The sequence below is a fragment of the Monodon monoceros genome, unplaced genomic scaffold (genome assembly GCF_005190385.1).
Source record: "Monodon monoceros isolate NGI ecotype Baffin Bay Population unplaced genomic scaffold, NGI_Narwhal_1 Super_Scaffold_6, whole genome shotgun sequence".
NCBI lineage: Eukaryota > Metazoa > Chordata > Mammalia > Artiodactyla > Monodontidae > Monodon > Monodon monoceros.
In genome coordinates, this window is record NW_021703783.1 from 9,184,032 (window position 1) to 9,209,812 (window position 25,781).

At 40.1% G+C, this 25,781-nt stretch overlaps 1 protein-coding gene across 9 annotated transcripts in view; it reads right to left on the reverse strand.

The window, feature by feature from the left end:
* DUSP16 (dual specificity phosphatase 16) overlaps positions 1–25,781 on the reverse strand; it is an 85,568-nt gene that overhangs the window by 57,428 nt on the left and 2,359 nt on the right. For 4 of the 9 annotated variants that reach the window (XM_029204959.1, XM_029204965.1, XM_029204961.1 and 1 more), the window contains exons 2-3: positions 20,776–20,899; positions 15,692–15,754 (exon numbers count right to left, since the gene is read on the reverse strand). The gene's annotated coding sequence lies outside the window, so the exon portion shown is untranslated. Of the gene's footprint in view, positions 1–15,691; positions 15,755–20,775; positions 22,132–25,781 lie in introns of those variants that run through there. The other 5 variants (XM_029204960.1, XM_029204962.1, XM_029204958.1 and 2 more) reach the window with 3 other exon arrangements.

A 25,781-nucleotide genomic window follows, 5' to 3' on the forward strand; every position in this document is an offset into this window, starting at 1 on the left:
AAAACCTGTGAACCAAGACTCAGGAGACCTTGTTCCTAAGTTCAGCTCCTCTACGAAGGTGCAAAACTGTCACAGCAAGAGTCACATCCTCCAGCCTGTTGTTTCCTCACCTGTGATCACATAACATCTAAGGATTATCTAAGGATATGATGAGATCGCCGTCAGCGCATCTCAGGTCTTAGCAAGTTGCCCTGACAAGGACAGAGTAGCAGGGCGGATGTGATCATCACGCAGTCACGTTGAGGAGTCAGTCTGCATCCTCCAACAGACAAGTTAAAACGTAACTCCTGGACAATGGCTCCGCAAAAAGCATGGTGAGCAGACAATTTCCTTTGTGGTGGAGGATTTCCATTGCTCCAAGACAATGACTCCCGCTTCTCTGCCAACCCCAGAATTTGCAGGATTCCCCTCTGGGACTGTTACGCTACCAGGTAAGGAAGAAAGAAAGGGAGGGAGGTTGGAGGAGGGGCAGAGGAAGGGGCAGCGGCAGCAGCAGCATCGCTGTTCCCTCCAGGCTCCCGGGCTAATTTAAGTCACGGCATCTGTCTTCACGCTTCCCCTTCTGAGGCCCGGGGAGTCACTGGTGTCAGGAGGCTGCCCCACAGGGCAAAGCGGGTGACAGGGCCAGGACCTGGGCCGGAGAATCACAGCGCCACAAGATAGAAGGAGACTGCAGAGCAGCCCAAGATGCTCCCGAGATGGGAGCCCGACTGTGTCCTGTCCTCACCTGTAGTTACTTTTTCCGCTCTGTCCTTTCCACCTTCTATCTTTGTCCTGTAATTTGGCTCTAACACACGTCACCAAATGGCAACTTCTGTGCCCTTACCGGTGCTCAGATGCCTTGATGTTTCTTTCTCACTCCCTCTCTCCCTTCATATTCACCTTAATTTCTCTCCTTGGTATTAAAACAGAGCCTCTTCCCTTCTAAGGTTTACCCCTTATCATTAATCATTAATTTTCCTTTTCGGGGGCAACTGCCAAGGCCCCACATATGTTGCTATTACAGTGAACAGTCATCACTGCTCCAGACTGCTCTGACCCACACTTCCATGGATTCAGGTGTTGTGTCAACCTTTAAAATCTTTTGATTATTTGTTACCTTAGAATAAAAACTTTTATTTCAGAGGAGAGAGGTAAAATTTTCCAGTGAGGTTATTTCATACATGGTCATACTGAGTAGAGATGATTACTTCGGGATCTTACATTTTCACTAGCCCTCAAATGCCCTGATGATCTAGACACTAAAAGTTAAATCCCTACCTAAACCTCAGAGGAAGACAATACAAACGCTCAGTGTCTTCCCGCCAGATTATTTAGAAACTAACAAGATCTGAATTATTTTGTAACGGAGAGCTTGGGTCTGAAGCAGGAAGCAAGCGCTGCACGTGTGGACAGAGCTGTCTTCATCCGGAGTCTGCCGGCACCTGTGTCAGCAGCATCCCCGCCCACCCTGCCTGTTTCCTCCACCCCCAGCCTCGGGTGAGCACAAACCCCAGCCCGAGGACCTTCCAAGAGGAAGAAGAAAAGGCAGAGCGGAGACCTAAACAACGGCCGGCCTCTTATCTCTGCTCCCAGTGACTCTATTGGCTAATTTTTAAAAAAGGATTTCCCGCACAATTTGAATAGCAAAATAAATAGTAATGGATTATAACCCACAGCATAAAATAAATAACCATGAGTGCCAAAAAAAAAAAAAAAAAGAAATTTCTCACAAAACACTTGCTCTATGATGAAAGTTTGAGAGGATGGTGTTTCTATTTGCTTTTTTTTTTTCTTTTTTAATACGTTGTTCTGTCATCTTAACTCCCTCCATCAACTCTGGCGTGACACCGGTCGGGTCCCGGCATGCCGCATATAACAGGGAACACCTTCCTACCAAAGCCTCACTTTCCCTCTCTGAAAAATACCAAAGTCTGTATTGGTTTAAGTTAAATTAACTTAGATGTCTAAACCAATGCAGGGCACTGTGGGCAAAACAGAAGAGATGGCAGGTCCCTGATGTTAACTGGTTGAGTAAATAGTTTTAAAAAATGACATTTGGACAAACACAAAATGATAATGTGCTGGCAGATGTACAGCAGCTCAGAGGGGAAGGCTTCCCGGCGTTCTGAAGGAAAACAGGGACATGAAGTGCCAGAGAGAAGAGGGAAGAACACTGCAGGTGAAGGCAATGCAGGAGCAAAGGCAGAGGGAGGGGCCGTGCGCAGCTTTTCCCGGCCAGAGCACAGACTGCCTCGGCGAGTAACGAATAAGCTGATGAAGTAGGAGGGGCCGCTGCTGACACACCTGGACGTCTACAGCCGTCTAAGCCACCGCGAGCTTCAGGAACAGAACAGGAGAACATCACAGAGGAATGTCTCTCTGGGAGCCTTGTATGGATTGAAAGGAGAAAACAGGAGAAAGGAGACTAACCAGTTATCACCTTTACAGTTCTAGTTATCTGAGGATGGGCTCTGCCTAGGAGGGTGACTGTAAAATCCGACAGGAAAAGAAAGATCCAAGAGGCTGGGAGGGTCAAAATCCAAGGCAGCACGCCGGGCACAAAACACCTTTATGAAATAGCGCACTTCCTGACTGAAAGCGCCCATGCAAAGGGCTGCTGAGACTTCAGTATTAAATTATTCCACCACGAGAACACCATCTGAAAATATCTCAATACCCATTCTGTCCTTGCTTCAGATGAACCAATATCAAGCAGAATGAGCAACGTGTACAAGTTCAAGTTTTACTAGTCAGGGCCTGTTGAGAAACCAAAAGAATTAGGCATAGTAGAAGGTCAAAATTACGTAAAGCAGAATGTAAGCAGAGGTGAAGTCCGATGTTGGCATTATGGGTGACTTGCTCCTATATACTGAATATTTTTCAGTAATTTCCCAATTTTCCATTATATATGAGTGTATATGTATATAAAACTTTTGCAACAGAAAATTAAAAGTATATAGTTTTAATCAGTCATAACTCATGTCATTCTCATGCTGTTCAGAGAAGGAAAGAAGATTTGGAAGTCGAGGTACTGGGGCCTACTCTCTGCATTAGCTAAGTAAAAATTATTTTGTAGGAATCATTAACCAAAATAAGTTTTAATACAGAATCATGGGATTTATCCAACAGTGACTTAGTAGTCTGAAAAAATTAAAGAGATTTTTAAAATGTAATTACACATCCCTGTGACAACCATGCTCCAAGGCACATGGCATGCGAATGCATTCCAGACAAAGCAGTATAAGTATATACGGTTTAGTACAGGGCAATGCGCCTTTTCCAAATGTAACCTTCAGTATCAAAGACCATATATGCAAAATTAAAATTAAAAGCGAAATGATTACAAATACAGTATGCCTGCCACAAGTGAACTTAGTATAAAGCAGACCACAGGACTGTCTATTAAGTAACTCACTGACTTAAAAACCAAAATATCCAATTTCACCATCTCACCTAAAATGCAGCCCATGGCATAGAGCCTAAGAATAATGTTCATACAGCTCTACTGTTTTATCCCTCTGCCTAGATTCCCAAATAGGTTTAAAAGAAACCTATCACATTTGCTATCAACACACGTAAGCATCACAGAGCGCTAAGTACAGTGCAGCCAATGTTTAGTTTTTTCTCCTGCAAATAGTGTTTGTTTTTCTGAATTCTAGGATTGTGGACTTTCATCTGTAAAACTACAGGAAGAAAAATGAAATGGGTTAGTAGAATAGACATGTGTTCATTTACTGAGTGCCTACTATATTCAATTCCCTAGAGAGCAACTTCCCACTTTTGTTTAATCACAAGAATTACTTAGGAACTTGATAAAAAATAATCACCCAGGCCCCACCCCTGAAGATCAAGTCTTAGGGTATGGAGTGGAGACTGTGAATTTGTATTTTTGACAAATGCTCCAGAAGTTTCTTAGGGTCATTTTTAAGTACATCTTTAAGTTTGAAAAACAATGCCCTCAAGACACATTTGGGGGACTTCCCTGGTGGTACAGTGGTTAAGAATCCGACTGCCAATGCAGGGGACACGAGTTTGAGCCCTGGGCTGGGAAGATCCCACATGCCGCGGAACAACTAAGCCCGCGAGCCACAACTACTGAAGCCCAACTGCCACAACTACTGAAGCCCGCGCACCTAGAGCCCGTGCTCCGCAACAAGAGAAGCCACCGCAATGAGAAGCCCACACACCGCAACAGAGTAGCCCCCGCTCGCTGCAACGAGAAAGCCCGCGCGCAGCAACGAGGACCCAACGCAGCCATAAATAAATAAATAAATTTATTTTAAAAAAAAAGACATGACGGGGTCTCTCAATGTTCACATTCAATGAGTTGTCAAGACCTGCTGATCTTCAGTCTCTCTCACCTGGAGGACAGAAAGGTGTGAAAGCTGTGTTTGAACTGAACATAATGGCAACAGGAACTGCCAGTAATGGAGGAATGGGCAGCCAGCCAGAGACCATCCGACTCTCACAGCTGAAGCAGGACGTCCGTTCAGTCTAGTGCATGCCTTCTGGTAGGTTAATAATATCCATTTACAAAATGCAAAGTATTTGCCCAAAGTCACACAATTCGTCAGTGGTGGAACAGAGACTAGAGTTTCTATGAACAGTGCTTTCCATAGCCCGACAGAGCTTAACCAAACATTTTGCACATTTTAATAGGCTCCTGAAAGGCACAGAAAGCAACAGATTTCAAAAGATGAAAAATAACACACCCTTTTAAACGCCCGATGCGTGTGGCTGTGAAGGGGAGGGGCCTCATCAAAAGGCCAGCCCGCCACGCAGTTACAAATAGCCACGAACAAAGCAGAGAACCAAGCGATGAGGCGACAAGCCTTCACAGAACACTCACGAAGACTGAGGAGCCCTGGGAGCAGAAGCTGGTCTGCTTCACTGAGTCACTGTGAGAACACGGTAAGTATGTGGAAGAGCGGTACTTTGCAAATTGGAACATTGACTGAAAAGCTAATAACACAGGATGAACGGGGAAGTATTTTGGCTAATACAGTATTTCTGAACCTTGCCTGCATATGAAGTCACCCGGGGAGCTCTTAAATATCCTGAAGTACCTCAGACCGACCAATCAGAATCCCCGGGGAGTGGGCCCCAGGCATCAGTATTTTTTACCCAAACAGGTAAAGGTGGATTCTTTACCTCCTCCCAAGGGTCACAAAAGACAGGCCACTTGCAAGGCAGAGTTTAAAAGGGAGCAAAGGAGAAATCTGGTGATGCACACAGTACTGTAACTCGTCTGCCCTATTTCTTGAGGTATGTGTTTTATAACATCTGCTGGAAGCCTGGGGTTCTGGATATACTATCAGGTAATGGATGAAGTGCTCAGTGTCGCAGTTTCTCTAATTCCAATAATAATAAAGGAGCACAATTCGCTTATGACACCCAACAGAAGGCCACAAGGATATGCTGGGTCACAGAACCCCACTGTGGCTTAATCAAACAGCTTATGGTTGAAGCAACCCAGTTTCCAATCTGTTTTCACTGTTTTTTAGAGGTAGATGTATCCAAAAAAAAAAAAAAAAAGGCTTTTAAAAGGCTGGGAGGAGACAAGGTAGAGCTCAGTTTTCACCTGTGTACAAACAAATGCAAGTTAAATACCTGCGCCCAGGAATTTCCCATTACTAAGGGCAAATCACCACTACAAGGGCAGACAATCTTTTGTAATTCCTCTCTCTAGTCCAATCCTGTAAAACTTCATTTAATAAGCTGATGACAGAAACCAAGATTTGGGCCTCCAGCCAAACAATCTATATTATATTAAATAAAGGATATCCCCACCCTTCTCAAGGTTGTGCCAACAATTTCTTAAAAAAAAGGTGGCATTCAACCAAAGTCAGGAGTTTTTATTCATAATACACCTTATTAACATACAGTAGAAGAAACTAGACTAGGAAGTGTTCACAGGCTGTCTCCTTCGAACAGTGGGTCTCCCCGTGGCTCACTCACTGAACAACAGTTTTTGAACATCCTGTCTGTGCAAGCCTCTTTGCTCAAGTACCTCGGGAGGACACAATTTAAGACAATACCATAGAAATACAATCTGTACCCAGGCCATCTGCCAGGCTCAGCAGGACGGGAGGTCTCCAAGAGTAAGAGAAGGGAGGACTTCCAGGGGTGGCGTCTGGAGGTCGGCGAGGGGGCGGCGATGAATCTCACCAGCACATATGTCCCTCTGGATGTTCTCCTACCCCAGCTCCGAGGATGCTACACAACCTGTATTCACAAACAACCTCTGGCCAAGGGAAGTCCGGAGGAAGCGGGGACGTCACCAGCCAGCAAAACCTTCTACCAATTCTGGAGGCAACCTCTGTGCATCTGGTCCTTGAAGGGTGGCTGTTTCCTGCCAGGCAACACCTAACACAGACTCATCTTCAGGAGGCAGACAGGTTGCTGGTTGTCACTGTGGCACTGACCTAGCAGAGGAGAAGGCGGGGAGGGGGAAGGAGGTTCATCTTCCTTCAGGCCCCAGGTACGCACAGTACCCTCCCCCAACACAAATACAAACACAAAAAAGAGAAGAATGAAAGGCAGGTACCCGCTTTACAACTCTGACAGTTATCTGACAAGATTACACTGACTTAACTTCTGCCCAGCAGCATCTCTTGCAGAGTGTAAGCAGGAAGAATACAAAGGAGGAACTCGTTAAAATTAGTCCATTTTATTGGAAGGCCCAGTAAGGCAGGCAAAAGGCATAAGTTCTCAGGAGCCAGGCCATCTAAATAGCTGTAGACAGTAGAAGTTAGCTGTCTAGACCCACGGTCCTCAGGCTTTTCAGTCTACACACCACTTGAGAACGACAAAACTGCCTGGTCCACGTCTCCCGGACAATTGTTTCTCTGACTACAGTCATCCCTCAGTAACCACAGGGATAGATGACAGGAGCCCGCATGGACACCAAAATCCTAGGATGCTCAAGTCCCTTAAATAAAATGACGTAGCACAGTGAATACAGTCAGCCCTCCACGTCAGTGGGTTTTGCACGTGGAAACTGTACTCGTGATCCATTACAAATCCTAGAGGAAACAATGTCCAAGAAAGTTCTGTAGAGCACTATAGTGAGATATGAAGCCTAGATCAGAATTTAGATATGAGAGTACTAAAAACATGTACACAAAAACCTGTACAAGAATGTTCACAGCAGCATCATTTACAATGGCCCCGAAGTGCCTCAGCTGATGAATGGGTATGCAAAATGTGTCTATATCCAGACAACAGGATATTACTCAGCCATTAAAGGGAACGGATTTGATGCCAGTGACAACACGGATAAACTCTGAAAACATTAAGCTAAGTGAAAGAAACCAGACACAAAAGGGGGGAGGAGGGAGATGGGGAGTGACTGCTAATGTGTAAAAGGATTGTTTGGGGTGATGGTTCAATAGCGGTGATGGTTGCACAGTTCTGTAGATACACTAAAACCACTGATTTGTATACTTTAAAAGGATAAATTTTATACTTCTGAGTTTTATCTCGATTTTTTTTAAAAGTATAAATTTTATGGTAAGTGAATTATATTTCAGTAATTTTTTTAAAAAAGACAAAAAAGGCCAAGGAACTGCACCAAAGAAAAGGAAACTAGAAAGATAAGTGACAAGTAAGTGCAATATCTGATCCTCAACTGGATCCTGTACTAGAGGGAAACAATGATATGAAGACTGTTGTTGGATTGACTGACAAGATGGGAATACAAATGGTGGACTGAACAGAGGTATTAAATCCAGGCTAGGTTTACTGGGTTTAACAGCCCTACTGGGGGTAGGAGAATGTCCTGGTTCTTTGGAGACTCACTGAACGTGCTTGGGGACAGAGGACCATGATGTGTGCAAGTTATTCTCAAATGGGAAAATAAATCATGTATATATGTGAAGAGAGAGGGCAAGTGATAAAGCAAAGAGAGAAAACTATTAATAGTAGATGCTGATCTTTTTTCTCTAAGTGTAAAATTATTTCCAAACAAAAAGTTTAAAATAATTTACACATACTGTAAGATCCAAAACTTCTTTCAATAAATTATCCTATATAAATATACTTGCTCAAATACATTTTATGTGAAATACTGTTCACTGAAACATTTTGTAATTATAAAGTCAGAAACAATCTCAATGTCAATGAATGATAAATGGTCTAAATATATTATATTCCACATGACTCTAAAAAGAAAGATGTCTATCTATATGTACTGATATAGAATGGTTTCCAACAATATATTCTTTCATGAAGGAAAAAAACCCCCACAAAACAGGGATACAGGAAGAATGGGTTTATCCCTAGCCACAAAAGCAATAAAATAAAAACTCAAGAAGCCTAGGAATGTCTTGATTTAGTCAGGAAAGAATTTAAACCTGTTCTCTATATTTATTTATGGAGCTAGTTATTTGTATCTGTAGATACAAATAATTTTCTCTCTTACAACACTGATAATATGAACTTTACTAATGAAAACAAATATAATCTTGGATGCCGTTCACTCCTATGGTTAACTCAAAATATTTCTTTTAACAAACTTTTTAAATTCAAATATAACATATATTCCAAAAAGCATACAAATCATGAATGTACAAAGAACTTTTACAAAGTTAACATACTCATATAACTACCATCCTGATCAAGTACTAGAAGATTCCAGAAGTTGGCCTCACATACCATCCCATCAACTAATCTCCCTCCCTAAATGTAACCACTATCCTGACTCCTTACCCATATATTAGTTTTGCTTGTATTTTTAAATAAATAATTAATTAATTTTTTGGCTGCATTGGGTCTTCGTGGCTGAGCACGGGCTCTCTCCAGTTGCGGCGAGTGGGGGCCACTCTTCATTGCAGTGTGCAGGCCTCTTATTGCGGTGGCTTCTCTTGTTGCAGAGCATGGGCTCCAGGCACGCGAGCTTCAGTAGTTGTGGCACACGGACTCAGTAGTTGTGGCTCGCAGGCTCTAGAGTGCAGGCTCAGTAGTTGTGGCGCACGGGCTTAGTTGCTCTGTGGCATGTAGGACCTTCCCAGACCAGGGCTCGAATCCGTGTCCCCTGCATCGGCAGGCAGATTCCTAACCACTGCGCCACCAGGGAAGTCCTAGTTTCCTTGTTTTTGAACTCTTTTGTGTCTGAACTCTTTTACTCAACATTATATTCGAGCCCATGTTGTTGTCAATAGCAGTAGTTTTTCCTGTTTGCTGTTCTATGGTATTTCACTGAATATACAGCGATGTATTATATTTCTCCATTCTTCTATTGATGGACCTTTTGGGTTGTTTCCAGTTCAGAGTTATTATGAATTATACTACGAACATTCTTGTACACGTCTTTTGGTGAACATAAGCACACATGTTTCTGTTGGGTATACAACTAGGACTGGATTTGCTGGGTCAGAGGCACAATGAGTGTGTAGAACTTTAATACTACCAATTTTCCAAAGCAATTGTGCTAATTTACAATTTCACCATCAGTGTTTGAGAGTTCTGGGTGCTCTGCATCCTTGCTGACACTTGATATTGTCAAGTTTTTTGTTGCTGTATTTGTTTTTAAATTTTAGCTATTCTGGTCAGTGTGCAGGGATAATTCACTCTAGTTTTATTGAGCATTATTTGATAACTACTGTGTTGAGCACCTCTATAAGCTTTTTTTAACCTCCTGTATTTAGACCTACAATTGACCTGGAATTCTTTTGTGTGTATGATGCGAGGTAGGGGGAAAAAATTAGTTTTTTTCAATATGGATAAGCAATTGATCCAGGATTATTTATTGAACAGACTTTTCTTTCCACATTGCTGTATGATGCCATCTTAATCATAAATTGTGTGTATATGTGTGTGTGTGTGTATAAAATATATGTATTACTTATAAATACACACATACATTTATATATTAATTGTGGGTCTGTTTCTGGTTTCTGTTCTATTCCATTGATCTATTTGTTTATTCTACACTGCATATACAATAGTGTAAATTCTGCAATTTGTTTTTCTTCAACATTATTACCTTGACTAATTGGCCATTTGTGTTTCCATATAAATTTCAGAATCAGCTTGTATAACGACTTTAGACATCGTTTATTAGATTTAGTCCTAGGTATTTGATATTTTTTGATGCTATTATACATATCATCTTTCTTAAAACTTCATTTTCTGATTACTACTGCTATACAGAAATACAGATTTCACATACTGACCTGGTATCTAAACTTACTTTTTTAAAAATATTACTTTTAATTTATAAAAAGTAAAATTCATGTTTTTTGGTGTATAGTTCTATGAGTTTTGACCAGATGTATAATGTAACCATCACCACAACCAAGACAGAACACTTCCATCACTCCAGAAGATTTCTTCATGCCACTCCTTTGTAATCAGCACCTTCTCCCCACCCTGAACACTGACTGACCTGTTCTCCACACCTACAGCTTTGCCTTTCTAGAATATGACTTAAATTGAATCATTGAGTGTATCACTTTTTGACAGTGCCTTCTTTTACTCAACATACTGCCTTTAAGATTCATACCTGTTGTTGCATTTATCAATAGTTTGTAGGAATGTACCACCATTTGTATATTCATTCACCGGTTGTAGGATATTTAGGTTCTTTCTAGTTTTGGGTGATTATTCATAAAACTGAATAAATATTTGAGGACAGGTTTTTGTGTGAACATAATTTCTCATTTTTCTTAAGTAAATACCCAGGAGCAGGACTGACGAGTCATATGGTAAGTGTACGTTTATCTTCATAAGAAACTGTTGAACTGTCTTCTGCAACAGCCATACCATTTTGCACTCCCACCAGCAACATATGAAAGTTCCATTTGCTCTGCATCCTCACCAGAACTTGGTTCACATTTAGGAAGTTCCTATTTTTGTTTGCTAAGAGCTTTTTATCATGACAGATACCAGATTTTAACAAATAGTTTGCCTGAATTACTGAGACAGTCATATGATTTTTCTACCTTTTACAGTTAATGTGGTAAATTATATTAACTGATTTTTTAATACTATCAAAACATTTTTACATGTACATTCCCAATTTAATTAGAAAATCTTACTTAATGATCAAATCTTGTTACTCTAATAATAGGTTAGAAGGTACATGCATAAATGAAGTCTAATGATATTCTAAAATCCTACCACCTAGCCAAAACTGTATGATCCCTTCGGTCACATTTCCTAGCAAGTATTTCCCCCCAAATACAAAGCAGATCAGAGGCACGATGACCAAATCACAGTCTGAGAGCCTTATGTACCACTGTGATGTTTAATATTTGGATCCTGAATCACCCAAAAGGAAAAAGGACTCCCATTACAAATGATATTGATGTTGTAATAATAGTAACATCACATACTTTTAGAAACCAGAAACCAAAATGTATAGAAGTTACATTTCCCATGCAACATAAATAAATGGATGAAAAATGGAAACGTGATAGTTTTATATATTATAAAATTTATGAAATGCTACCATTTGGAGGGGAAACCTTACACCTTTTTGACATTGATGAATTCTGGGCTACTAATTACCAACCATAAGTTAGTCTTGCCTTTTCACTTTACCTGTGTTCTGGTGGTTATGTTTTTTCATAATTAAATGCCTAACATATGACCAGAGGGATGGTGACGAGGAGCCCCACAGGGCCTCGATAATCTTTTGTTATGAAATCACCATGTTACCAAATGCATCTTCAGTCCTTGAGTGGACTGTATAATCTAGATGAAGGATGACATCAGGTGGCTCTGAACATTTGGGCAGCTTTTCACGATGTAGCTCTCTGAAGTTGCCTCGGCCCCTGCACTACCCCTCCCCTGCTCACACACTAGCTATATTTAGCATTTTGGCAAAAGAAGGGACTGGCAATATTCCATCAAGACCTGACAACAGGCCAGAAGGCAATGGAGATGCCCCGGATGGCCAAGGACAAAGACACTGCTGGACTAGATAGCCTGGGTTCTATTGCGAGCACGACCAGAAACTCGCTCTTTCTGAGTCATCATGCATATTCCTCACCTATTCCTATGGGGTTTACTGGATTCTGCTTGTTTACCTTATTACCTCATTGAATACCGTTAGCATTAGAGCATTTTAAGTCACAGCGCCGTATGGCGATAACGTAACTCCATATAACTAAGATGAGCTCCCTAAAGACTGCTTATCTGTCAGACGGTATCTGTGAGATGCAAAAAATTAAAACTACCAAGTGCTTTAAATCTAAAAGTAATTCTAAGCATGTCCTATCAGAGTCCACGGTAACCTTCAACATCAACCACCACAATCACATTACTTTTTAAAAATTACCAAAATATCACTATGAAAGCCATGGACAGGGAATAAACAAATCAGTTGGGTACGATTTCTTTAAACCTAGCATTTAACACAAAAAGATAGCTAGTTTTACAGAAATGAGAATTCACTGAATTTAGTTCTGTTTGTTCTATGTGTTCAAAACAACAAATACACTCTCCAATGAACTTTGGCTTCTATTTCCTCATGACTGTGAATAGGTTTAAAAAATAACAACTGCTGTATTTCTCCAGGGCGAAGTCCAAGCCCAAGCACTCTACCACGTGTGAGGACTCGTGTGAGGTGGCAGTTAAAGAACTGACCTGTAGGCCCAGGATCTGAGGTGACACCATACTATAAAGAGCCAAAGGAGTTAAAAGTTAGCAAACCACGGGCTTCCCTGGTGGCGCGGTGGTTAAGAATCCGCCTGCCAATGCAGGGGACAAGAGTTCCATCCCTGGTCCGGGAAGATCCCACATGCCGCAGAGCAGGAATCCCGTGCGCCACAACTACTGAGCCTGCGCTCTAGAGCTGCAAGCCACAAATACTGAGCCTGCGTGCCACAACTACTGAAGCCCATGCTCCTAGAGCCCATGCTCTGCATCAAGAGAGGCCACGCAACGAAAGCCCGCGTACCGCAACGAAGTGTAGCTCCCGCTCACGGCAGCTAGAGAAAGCCCATGCACAGCAACGAAGACCCAATGCAGCCAAAAATAAATAAATGCATTAAAAAATTAATAAAATAATATAAAATAAAAAGTTAGCAAACCAAAGATCCAACAGGACTTTGGTGGAGTGCTTCTTACTAGCCATCAACAAAGACTTCTTAGTCTAGGAGTCACATATTACTGAGGTGCCAAGGGAACTTTAGATGTTAGAGGTCAGTTGGTAAAAAGCAATACTCTCAAAACTCGGTATTTTACATCTGGAAGACACCTCAGTTATCACCTTGTCCACCCCCCTGGTTTTATAGGTAATAAGGAGGAGGAGGGATAGGAAGAGGAGGATGAATGAGGCCTCAAATCCTCTTTGGGAGTAAAGCCCTCAATTAAACAAGCTGCACTGATAGTGGCTAAAGATGGGGGAGTTCCTCCGCAGTTACTGAAGTTCCTCTGCTCCGCTCACTGCATTTCTGTATCCTGCACTATAGCCTGCCTGATCTGTGAGCAGTTCTACTCTGCTAATTCATATTTTAACGAGAAAATGGCATCTTACAAGTCAACAACAAAACATTAAATAACCGATCAAAAGATGGGCAAAGGACTTAGATACCTCCCCAGAGATGATACACAAATGGCCAACAAGGAGATGAAAAGATGCCCATCATTACTAATCACCAGAGAAATGCAAATCAAAACCACAACAAGGTATCACCTCACACCTTTAGAATGGCCATTATTTAAAAAAAAAAAACAACACAAAAATCACAAGTGTTGGCAAGGATGCGGAGAAATTAGAACCTTTGTCCACCGTTGGTGGGATTGTGAATTGGTACAACTGCTGTAAAAAACAGTATGGCAGTTCCTCAAAAAATTAAAAATAGAATTACCATGTGACCCAGGTATTCCACTTCTGGGTATTTATCCAATAGAATTACAAGCAGGGTCTCCAGGAGATAATTGTACATCCATTATTCACAATAGCCACCCCAATATCAACAGATGAACAAAATGTGATTAAACACACAATAATAATATTACTCAGCTTTAAAAAGGAAGGAAATCCTGCTACATATGTCACAACATGGATGAACCTTGAGGACATTATACTAAGTGAACTAAGTCACAAAAAGATAAACGCCGTACGATTCCACTTATACGAGGTATCTAAAACAGTCAAATTCATAGAAACAGAACATAGAACGGTGGTTACCAGAGCTGGGGGAGGGAGAAAAGGGGATCTGTTGTTTGACGGGTATAGAGTTTCAGATCTGCAAGATGTAAGAAGTTCTAAAGGTCTGTTTCACAACACTGTGGACATTCTTAAGAGTACTGAACTGTAGCTTGAAAATGGTTACAATGAGAAATTTTACATTGTTTTTAACCACAATTTTTTTAAAAAAAGAAAAGAAATGGTAATAGATCTCTTCCCTCTTTTTTTGCTGCGTCCCTCCCAATCTTTCATACCTAACGGGCCGAGAACTGCTCCAGGACACTGTCTTCCTTCCCCTAAACTAGCCTACGGTAGCAGCCAACAAGCACTCGGCTCCTACATGCAGCGAGCAGGGCTGCTCTGCAGTCACAGGTGAGAGGGGGAAATGGCCAGGAGAGGACTTCAGGTGGACTGACCTCCACTTCTGACTGTGACTTCACCCCTCAGCCTAGGAGAGTGGAGACTGATGTGCTGGACCCCTGGATGAAGAGCCCCTAGGGCAAAGAGTAACGTGTTTCATAGTGATTTGCTTAAACCGTGAAGAGCAGATAATCAAGAGGTGCTAGCAACAAGTATAAACTCCCGGATGACCAAGGTCACAGGCTACACTTCTTTGCATCCCTTCTAATACCTCACTCTTAGACGTCACTCAGTAATACCTGTTCAAGCTGATAACAGTGACATGCCGATGACCACTACCCAAAAGAATGGATCTTTGGTCCAGAAAAAAAGCCTACCAGACTCAGAAGTCCAAGTGCTCACTGTAATAAATGAACTAAGGTCATTTGTACAATAAAAATCTCCACTGATTTCACAATAACTTTTATTAAGAACTTGTATAAAACTACTTCTTCCTGGCAAGTGGATACGATACTGCCTAACACTTGGTACCTGGAAATCCAACCCCCCACCATATACTGTGTCACCTTAACATCATGTTAATTACATTCTATAATGAGACAGCCACTGGCAGCATCTAAGGTCCTGCCAAACAGGTCATTCGTTTGCCAGAAAAAATTGCTTGAGTTTGTCCTTCAGCTAGGACTGTATTCAAGAGAAGAAGGGGTTTTCCACTGTACATGATTTTTATTGTTGGTTATAAAACCAAGAAGCTATAAAATCAAGCTTCCTGAATATTTACATTAACAAGGCTCTTAGTCACTCACACAATGAAAAATGAAAACAACTGCTTTAATTATATAGTTAAAAGGGTTTCAGTAGAAGGAAAAGTTTCTGTTATTTGGATATTCTACAGTAATGAAATTAGACGCTGCCCCTAAGCTGTTTAAAACAGCTGTTAAATATATATACATACCCCCATTTTATTCTTAAAATTACACTCCAAACTGCAGATGTCTTTTGGCCCCTTTGAATGCCAGAGTTAATAATGTTTACCTCCAGGATCTCCCAATACTGATAAAACACAATAAACTGCATTGGGATCCTTCTATAAGATTTTTGTTGGATAGAAGACTAATCCTTTTTAGGTTAACATTTCAACAGCCTCCTTTATAAGCAGTGTAATTGCTTGGTAATTTGTTAGAATTGGGAATATGATTTTCAACTCACTGTATATCCGAATTCATATAATCTTGACGGGATTCTGTGGGAGGAGCCAGATCACCGCTCTCTCTGAAACACAAGTAGAATCCCATTTCAAGACATTTGAAACATCAAAGGTTCTGCCTCATTCGAGTCAAGTTCAGTTGTTACAACGCATGAAGGGTATCACTCTCCTTTAGCTGTCCTCTAATTTTATCTAAGGCAAATATGCAGTGCAAACACTATTAACAAATAAGAACAAATGCCCCATAAACAAAAGGCGGTGTTCTACCAGGTTTTAACCTACAGTGCTTCAAATCCTTCCTCTGCTGGGTCAGATGGCATTTTCTTAGAACACAGTACTGAGGCTATTTTGATTACAGACTGTACACGTATATGTATATGTTCCCCTATTAAAATAAAAATGCTATTAGTTTTCCACTTTCAGTGGAAATTTGGGGCATAAATAATATCATACTACCTAACTGCCAAAAAGCCAAAACCTAATTTTAAGCTTCAACCTTCTATACCATCAAGATCTTTATTAGAGACACTGCCCAGATATCAAGATGACTATAAAACACCAAACCCTTCTATATCCTCTGTCTAATCCTGTCCACTTTTTTTTCTTTTTTCTTTTGGCCACACCGTGTGGCTTGTGGGATCTTAGTTCCCCAACCAGGGATCAATCCTGGGCCCCCAGCAGTGGAAGTGCAGAGTCCTAACCACTGGACCTCCAGGGAATTCCTCTGTCCACTTTTTTTGATTAAAAAGATAGAAATGTGAAATGATCTCAAAAGACAGGAACAAAAGAAGAGATAAGAATGTTTAAACCGGAAGGTACCTCAGAGATTATCTAATACAATATTCTTATTTCACAGTTGAGGAAGTTGAGACCTAATTGTCTCTAAATTAGCTCTACGACTAACTGGGATTTAGGTCTGTGTAACCTTCCACTAAAATAAGAAAGAAAAGGGAACGTGTAAGAAAGAAGGAAACACATAAAATAGTCTCCGAACTAAAGGAAAGTTGATGTATTGAGCTACTGAATACTCTGTGCTTTCCTTTCTGCATATTTGTGACAGACACACAGCCAGCCACCCAAGAGACATTTCCTCCCCTCTAATGGCTGAGTCCCAGTTTTTCCTGGGCAGCAAGCAATGTGTCTAAGCCTAAGAAATGATACACGATGTGCGTTACACCAAACCCGGTACCCATTCCCCTTGTACCTACACTCATTTGCCCAGTATCTCCTGTGAGGGGAGGCGGTCTTGTGTGAAACAGTTCAAGCAAAAGAGACTTCAGCAAAAAACTGGATGGAAGCTTCTGGGAAAGATTTTGTTCTCTGTCAGGCAAGCACAGGAATAGGGACTGCTTGCTCTACTTCCTCCTTCTTGCCTTGAAAGGGGATGTGATGCCTAGAGCTGAGGCAGCCATTTTGTGACCTGGTGGCAGTAAGGGAACATGCAAAAGACGGCAGAGAACCTGGGGCCCAAAGGACACCGCTGAGCAGCTGGACCTCCTGAGACCACCTACCTCTGAGCTTCTGTGAACTGCATAATAATAAATAGCTTACGGTTTAAGCTTCTGCCCATGGCTTTCTGTTAACTACAGCTGAAAGCAGTACTGAATTTAAAAAGATATTTTGTGTGCCCTATGATTCTCCTGCCCAAGCACTCCCACTACAAACGTATACTGTACTTATACATATGCAACTAAAAAGTGACAAGATTATATGTCTCCTGCATAGTTAACAGAGACCAGTTTAATTACTTTATAGTTACAGTACCTCAACTATATGACCCTATTAAAATAAACGTCACCAGTAGATAAAACACAAGGGAAAAAAACATGACTCAGAATCATGTTTGCTCTTGATTACTGACTTTGATCCTTCCTTCTGCCATCGCAAATCCTTTCTGGAAACGAGTACCACATCAATAACAAACTGATGAATGATATCTATCTGAACTAAATTCTTCTGTCTCCTTTAATCATAATTGCCTGTTAGTAAAAAATTAAATATTAAAATTTCATTCTTGAATTTGCAGCCCCAAACCTGGCCCAGTCTATATTTTCACATACTGATGCCTGTAACCGAAGCTTAGAGACTTACCAGCAGCACACCAAATTCACGGCACTGCTGTTTTCTCCTGCACAGGTTATAATAATAGAATTTGAATACTGGTAAGACATTCGAAGTCAGACTACCCAGTACAGTTATTTCAATAGTTATTTTAACTGTATTTTGATGGAAATCTTTCAAATAGACGTTCATCTCCATGACTCCAGCTGCATCCACCTCTGTATGTCCCTGGGCCCCGTTCTCCCTGTGTTCACCCCACAGTCTTCCTCTGCCCCCCATCATTCATCTCCATCTCTGCCCACAGCCCAGTTCTGCCTGCAGCGCCGCCCGTGATCACTAATGTCTACTCCATTCACAGCCTCCCTGGTTGGAAGAAACGGACAATGGCCGTGAACATCTGTTTTCCTCTCAGGTGTGCTAGCATCTCTCCCCTGCTGTCACTCAAGGAAAAACATGGCTGAGTATCCTGATTTTGAGCATAGATACAAATGAGTATGAACGTATATATGTAGACCCAGCGCTTTTTTAGCTTAAAAAAAAAATACAGAGAGAACAAATGCTCATTTTTCATTAAGTCGTAAAGCGCTTTTTACCAACTCCACCCTCTGTCTACCCTTTACCCACCACTCTCTGAGGTTACACCACCTTCCACCACTATGATCTCCGGACCGCATGGCTCGTCCCACACACTAACATATTTCCCTCTTGCTGACAAATTAATCGGCTAAGATGGAAACATTACTTTATTGATACAGATATCTATGTTAGACTCCTCTAAGAATATGTTAGGACAGAGCACCAGTTTACATCAGCATTTTCAAAGTGTGATCCGGAGATGCCCCGGCGTGAGGTCCCCGAGACCTTTTCAGGGGATCCACGATGTCAAAACTCCTTTTAGTAATACAGAGATGTGACCTGCCTTTTTCACAACAGTGAATCCAGAGAATACATAGTGTGCGATGATAATGTATCATTCTGACAGCTAAGGAAACATATGCTTGTATATTCTTGTGTTTAGAATGTTCTAAGGTAGTAAGTTTAAGGTATAAATATGCATGTTTTCAGAAATTTTCAGTGTGTGCTCAGTACTTCTATGTTCCTAGCAAGAGCAATCTTTGGTTATATCGGCTATCATCTCCACTACCTCGTTATCATCCAATGAATTCATTGAGGGTTTAAAGAAAAAGAAATGGAATGTTTTAAAGTTTGACACGATGAGCTCTTCAGAAGCAAAAGACTGTTTTCAAATTAGAAATGAAAAAGCATCATAAAAGTAAATGATCAGAATGCACGGGTTGGAGCGGTGCACAGGATAGCTGAGAAACTAAGAAAGCTTTGCCCCGCTGACACTACTGAGTGTCTGCTGGACGAAGGGTCCGTAAGAGAGATCACAGCAATGGCACTTCCAACGATGCAGCAGCTCATCAAATTAAATGTTAATATCTACAAGTTAATACCTCTCCTTGAGCACCGCACTTTTGCTTTATATGTGGACAAACCTGCAGACATGGGTGGACTTAGTTTTGTTTTTGTTATTCCAGTATCCATGCCAACTAATCATCGAAGGGCTTCTTTTATGTGTATGCTTGGCAACAGATACGAGTGCTGCTGAATTACTCAAAGTATTAAATAACTTTACGAATCTCTTGATTTACCCTGAAGCGACCATGTTGGTATCTCCTCTGATGGTACAAAAGCAATGGAGGGCAAAACTGCTGGCACTTCAGCGTGAATCACGGCAAGGGCACAAAACCTCACCGGTGATAATCATACTCTTCACTAGCGATCATTTTGAAAAAGCCCGTCTCACAGATGCCTTTGACAAAACAGTAAAAGGTATTAATTTTATTGAATCTCACTCCTGAGAACGTGGTCTTTTTAATAATCTGTGTGATGAAATGTGAGCATTTCATCATACCAAATATGTAGAAAAAGCATTTCTACATACCTAATACATAGGCCGCCTTGAGGAAAAGCATTTATGCAGTTGAGCTGTGAGCTAAACTATACACTTTGTCCAGAGAATACCATCTTTGCTTTTAGCAAAAGTAACAGACCCCATTCTTTTGGAATGACTGGCAGACAACTTACTGTTATATATAATTATGTAGACTTAGGTACCTGGTGTTTTCTCTAAAGTAAATAAAGTGAGCCTGATGCTTCAAGGAAAGAAACTAACAATATCTGTTGCTGATGGTAAAATTTGAGCTTTCAAGAAAAAATCAGAATTTTGGAAAACTGGAACTGCATACCAAAATCTTGACTGCTTCCCACTTCCTAAAGACTTTTTGGATGAGATTCATGGTCATATTAATGAATGTGATTTGCTAAATATTGTGTAATCAAATGTGTCAACACTCAGTCAACTGTTATTTTTCAAATGACCAATGTATGATGTTATAAAATCACACACAGGTCAAAGATCCATCCGAAGTGCAAGGTGGACCAATAGATTTTTACATTACAGAGTACAAAAGATTCATTGATAAGGTTTCAGATTCAACGCTGCAACTAACCCTTAAGAATCGACCACTTGCTGAGTTTTGATATATCGAAGAATGTTCACAATTATATGAAAAAGACACTAAAATACCCCACCCTTTTGCTACTCTGTATCTGTGTATAGCGGGGGCTTCTTCATATACTTCAAACAAAGCAACATGTCACAACAGACAATATAAAAGCAGTTATGAAAATCCAGCTATCTTCTATGTAGCAATACATTAGAGAGAGTCTCACTACATTTTTTGTTTTGGAATAACTTTTTCATTAAAATATGTTATTTATGTTAACCTTTCATGTGTTCATTACTTTTAAGTGAATAAGTATTTTAAACATTTCTCAGTTTTAATTTCTAATATGCTAAATATTGACAGATATAGTCCACATAAACAAAAGATCTTTGGGGTTCCAGTAATTTTTAAGAATGCAAAAGTGTCCTGACACTAAAATGTAAGAAAGCCTCTGGTTTTTAACACCACAAAAAAGAGTGCTTTTAAGTATGTGTACATAACAGAATGGGCACCTGAGAATGAGTCAGAAGGTCTCGGCTCCAGGTCCACTGCCACTTCTTACTTGCTTTGGGATTTGGATAAATTAGTCTCTCTAAGGTCTTAGTTTCCTCATCTGTGAAACAGGTAATTCATGTCCTGTTCAGAGGATAAAAGACAAAATACGTGAAAACAACTTATAAATTACAGGTGTATTATTATTATAAGATCTCAGAGTTAAGAGTTTTAACCTTGTGACCATATTTCTACAAAATTATCCCTATTTAAAAATTATTTTTTTACTAAATGCAGAACTTACAGGAAATGCACAGGGGAGAGTTTCTGATTGGTCAATTAGGTCAAACGTCCAACCACATAATTTTACTGTATCAAATTTCGTCCTCTACAGTTATGATTGGTAATGTGTGTCAACTATTATGTATATTTCCAAATACACACAAAAGTACAGAAAATAGTAACAAACCCCGATGTACCCTCAACAATTATCAAAAATTTGTCAATATTGTTTCATTTCCCATTTGTGTGTGTCTGTGCCTATCCTGAAGTTTTTAAAAACAAATAATAGGCATCATTTCATTTTGCCTGGAAATACTTCCATATGTATCTTTAACAGATGAGAATTTTTTAACATAACCATAATACCATTAATATAGATAAAAACTTCATAGTTATAATTCTTAAGTATCATCTAATACACACTCCATGTTCTAATTTCCTGATTGCCTCCAAAAAAAAGAGTCTTTGTTAGTTTTTAGTTGTCTTGCAGCATCAAAATATCATTCTTACCAGTTAATTTACAAGTGAATATAAGATTATCAGCTAAAGCTGAGAAGGAAGAAGAAATAATACCATGCTTTATATACCATGTACAATTTATAAAACAAAGTCAAGAACTATTTTTCCTGAGAAATGTGCTTCTCCTCCAAGAAAACAACAAACAAAAAGAACAAGAGAAACCCACTACAAAATAGGCCAGACTGGGGACACTTGAGTATTCTGAGAAGTGACCAGAAGAGGACATAGCTCAGCTGCTCAGGAAGGGAAGAAATTGTAAGAAACCACCACCTGCCATTTCAGAAAAGATGAGGTCAGGTCAGCCCCAAGGTCAGGCAGGCTGGAGGTGAGGTCAGGGTCCAGGTCCCAGAGTGAGCATAAAGCTTAAACAAGCCGGGTGCCCAAGGCTGGAAGGCAACCACCTGCAGGCTTCAACTCAACGCTCAAAAATCAGTGCTCTAAGCTAGAGAGAGAATGCAACCACCATCAAAAGTAACCATTGGGCTTCTCTGGTGGCACAGTGGTTGAGAGTCCGCCTGCCGATGCAGGGGACACGGGTTCGTGCCCCGGTCCGGGAAGGTCCCACATGCCGCGGAGCGGCTGGGCCCGTGAGCCATGGCCGCTGAGCCTGCGCATCCGGAGCCTGTGCTCCGCAACGGGAGAGGCCACAACAGTGAGAGGCCCGCGTACCGCAAAAAAAAAAAAAAAAAAGTAACTATTTGTGAGAATTCAATTTACTCAGCAAACATTTGTCAAAATTGAACTCAGCTAAGCACTATCCTAAGATATGAGTTATATTTTTTGGTCATTTATACAGTTAAACAATGAGCAGTATATGTCTCTACACATGACTTTCCCTATTAATTTTAAGCGGAAGAATGGAGATATTTAATATTAATTACCTTGCCATATACCATTACAATTTATATTTATATTTTTCTGTAAACTGAAGTTTAGCCCACCCATCACCCAGACATTAAAACAAATTTGATTTCTACTGTCCTTCCCACATGTTTGAAGAGTACACGTCACATTAGCTTTGATCACACACATCACAGACCCCTAACATTTATCACTACAATTAGTTCTTTTCTAAATGGAGTATCTAGTTTAGAAGGAAATCAAGGAAGTGTTAAAGAATCTCCCACTTCCTATGAAAATTATTTTATTTTCCATAAGCTTATTCCAAGCGTGTCAGAATGTATTGTAGATGAAAACTGGTTAGGTGCATACAGAAAAATTTTCAAGATGTGGTTCTATAGGCACATACACTTAATATAAATCCTTTTTGAAAATCCTTTACCGCAGTTCCACCTATAATTTTTTTTTAAGTTTAAAACTACAGAAAGAATGGAGAATGAGAGAACACATTTCTTAAAAAATGCTTGAGAAGTACTTCATAAATGTGTCCAAAAACATGAAAGAGTCACTAAGAAATTTTTAGCTGACACTACAAAGGACATCTTGTCAACAACAACAGTAAAACCTGGCAGTCAGACAGCTACAGAGTCCAGACTTCCCCATTTCAGAACTGACACTTTTGTATCAGGTCTGCTACTTGTAGAAAAACAGTAAAAATCCTAAGTTTAAAATAATATTTCCGGTGAGACCACTAACTCCCCTATCAATCTGTAAGGAGAATGATTAACCACATAGAGCGCAACACAGCCCAAATTTACCATCGGATTCCTGCACCATGTGGATGAGGTCTGGAGGGGGTGTCACCCTTGACCCCATTTTCTGGTAACTGAGCTGAAGAGCTTACTTGTAGTTTCTGTACATCTTTTGTTTTGTGCGCTCTCATACAAGGTACCATCAAAACAAACTGTCCTTGGAGTTTAGCTTCACTTTATAGCACTATTGTGATTATCGTTCTTAATGGAGAATCTTACCTAAGTATACAGCCCAATACATACAACTCTAAGTAAACTGTAAAGAATGACATTAACCTCACTGTAAAAACATGAGGTTCTTAGCAAATAACAGAAGAATTGCATACAAATTGTTAACAAGGAGTTAAAAACTCAAAGCGTGCATGCTTCAATCTACAAAATATTACGTAGGTTTCTTTTTAAAAATTGGTTAAAGATGAAGTCAATTAATGTGTAGACGTCTATTCAAATTGGTTTGGACTGCAAATAAATAAAAAGTTAAATCATTAATATTATTCACCAGGATATCACAGGCAAAATAGCTTATCCACAGAATAAGTGGGGCTATAAAGAACACTGTAAAATTTCCTCTACTCTGTTCATTACTATCTTCACAAGACATCACTCTCTGACATCAGATTTTCCATGTAGCGTTTACTTGTTTACTGCCCTTCTGTCTTCTCCCACTAGAATGTAAATTCCATAAGGGCAGAAACCTTATCTTATTTTCCACTCTATTCCAGGTTTGGAGAACAGTGTCTAGCACACAGCAGAGGTTCCAAACAAATCCGCTGAATGAAGGGATGGATGGATGAATGGCCTCTCCCTTTCACCTCCCCTACTTCCTTTCCTCCATACTCATATTAACCATCCTTTGAGGCCAGGGTCAAACTCTACTATCCCTATGAAGACTAGGTCCCCAATTCTCCAGTCTCTTTCTCCTTCATACCATGAATTTGGCACTTCCCAGCTGTCTGATAACTGTTTATCCTTGCGTATGTATATAGCTCCTTTAAAATTCTCATAATCCTCATTCTGGGCAGGGACCTGTGCCCCTAACCTTCGGTACCCACCTCAGGATGTGTAAAGAGTACACTGCCAATAAACGTTCTGTTTGACTCATTCATATCTGTAGTCAATCCAGAAATCAATTTAGTTAAGAGTTTCAACATTTTATAACATAGCCCTCCCCTTTATAACTCAACTGAAATTGCAGGGGGTCCCCCTGTATTTTTTAAATTTATCTTTGTCAATTTCAAGCTTTACATTCTCATATACACAACTATAGCTACTCATAATGCACTTTATCCATCCTCCTCCCCCAAGATTAATTTTTGTATGTAATAAAAAAATCTTGTGACTTTTTGATGATACCTACAATGAGGTATCTAACCCCAATCAAGACGGAGGTAAAGTTTCATCACTCTCTTCCTGTTGCTGAGGTATTGGAGGGTATTTTTTCTTTTTATGCCTTTTTCCTTTCATGTCAAGATGTATCCCATTTCCTTCTTCCCTGATCATAGCCCTGGCAAGCTTTTATTATTTCTTTGTACCTGTCCTTGGTAATCTGCCTCAGATCCTCCTTTCTGAGCCACTCCTGTTTCCTTCAGTCATTTATTTGATTACATTTCAAACTTCTCAGTTTGTGTATGAGACTGGCGTCTTCTTAAAGCCTGAGCCTGCTTCTTTAAATCTGGCCAAACTTTATGAACCCTGTATCCTTTCACAAAGCCAACCAACCCTTGGTCATCTGGGCTAAATGAAATGTACAAAAATATCAGATTATCCACAACACAACATAATCAGAAAAAATGTGACATCTGGCTTTGGAATATATCATATGTGGCTTTGGGCAAGATTTACTTTCTTAATTATATTTTTGCTTAAGCCACCGTTAGAAACATTTTCTTTTATGATGGTGGATATCTGTCTTGGTTTTAAATTTTGACACAGTTAATTGTTTTTAAAAAGCCAATCAAACATCAACTGTGGTTTTTCCTATGAAGCCTTTTTAACTAGTTTTTTCAATCTGTTGAAAACTGTCATAAAATCTGTTTTCTGTTTCCCCTGATTTATTTCTTCCCTGTTCTTGGGCTTCTGATCCAAATCAGCTTACCCTATATTAATTTACTTCTTTAATTTAAAGTACCATTTGCTTGAGAATGCAAAGCATTATAAAAACATTACACATCTAGTGAAATTTTCAGCCCAAATAACACCGGATAGAAAACTGTTGTTGTTGTTGTTGTTTTTTGATACTCCAGGAAAAGTTGGGTTTCTAGGATATATTACACTGGTAATGCTAGCAAATTATATTTAGCGGGCTATTACGATTGGCTGAAAAATAGAAAAACATTAATTTTGAACAGCTACGTAAGTCAGCTTCATCAATATATAATCCCATAGGCCAAAAACTCTATAGAATTAAATTCCCGATACAGGCATTTATAGAAAAGAGCATCAAAACAAACTCACACATCAACCCTGGCCCTTCTCCTGACCCCAGCCTAAACTCTGCACCAATCTCAGACTTGATCTCAGCCTCACTGCCGCAAATGAGTTTCTAATGTTTAAGAAAAAGGAAAAGAACTAGG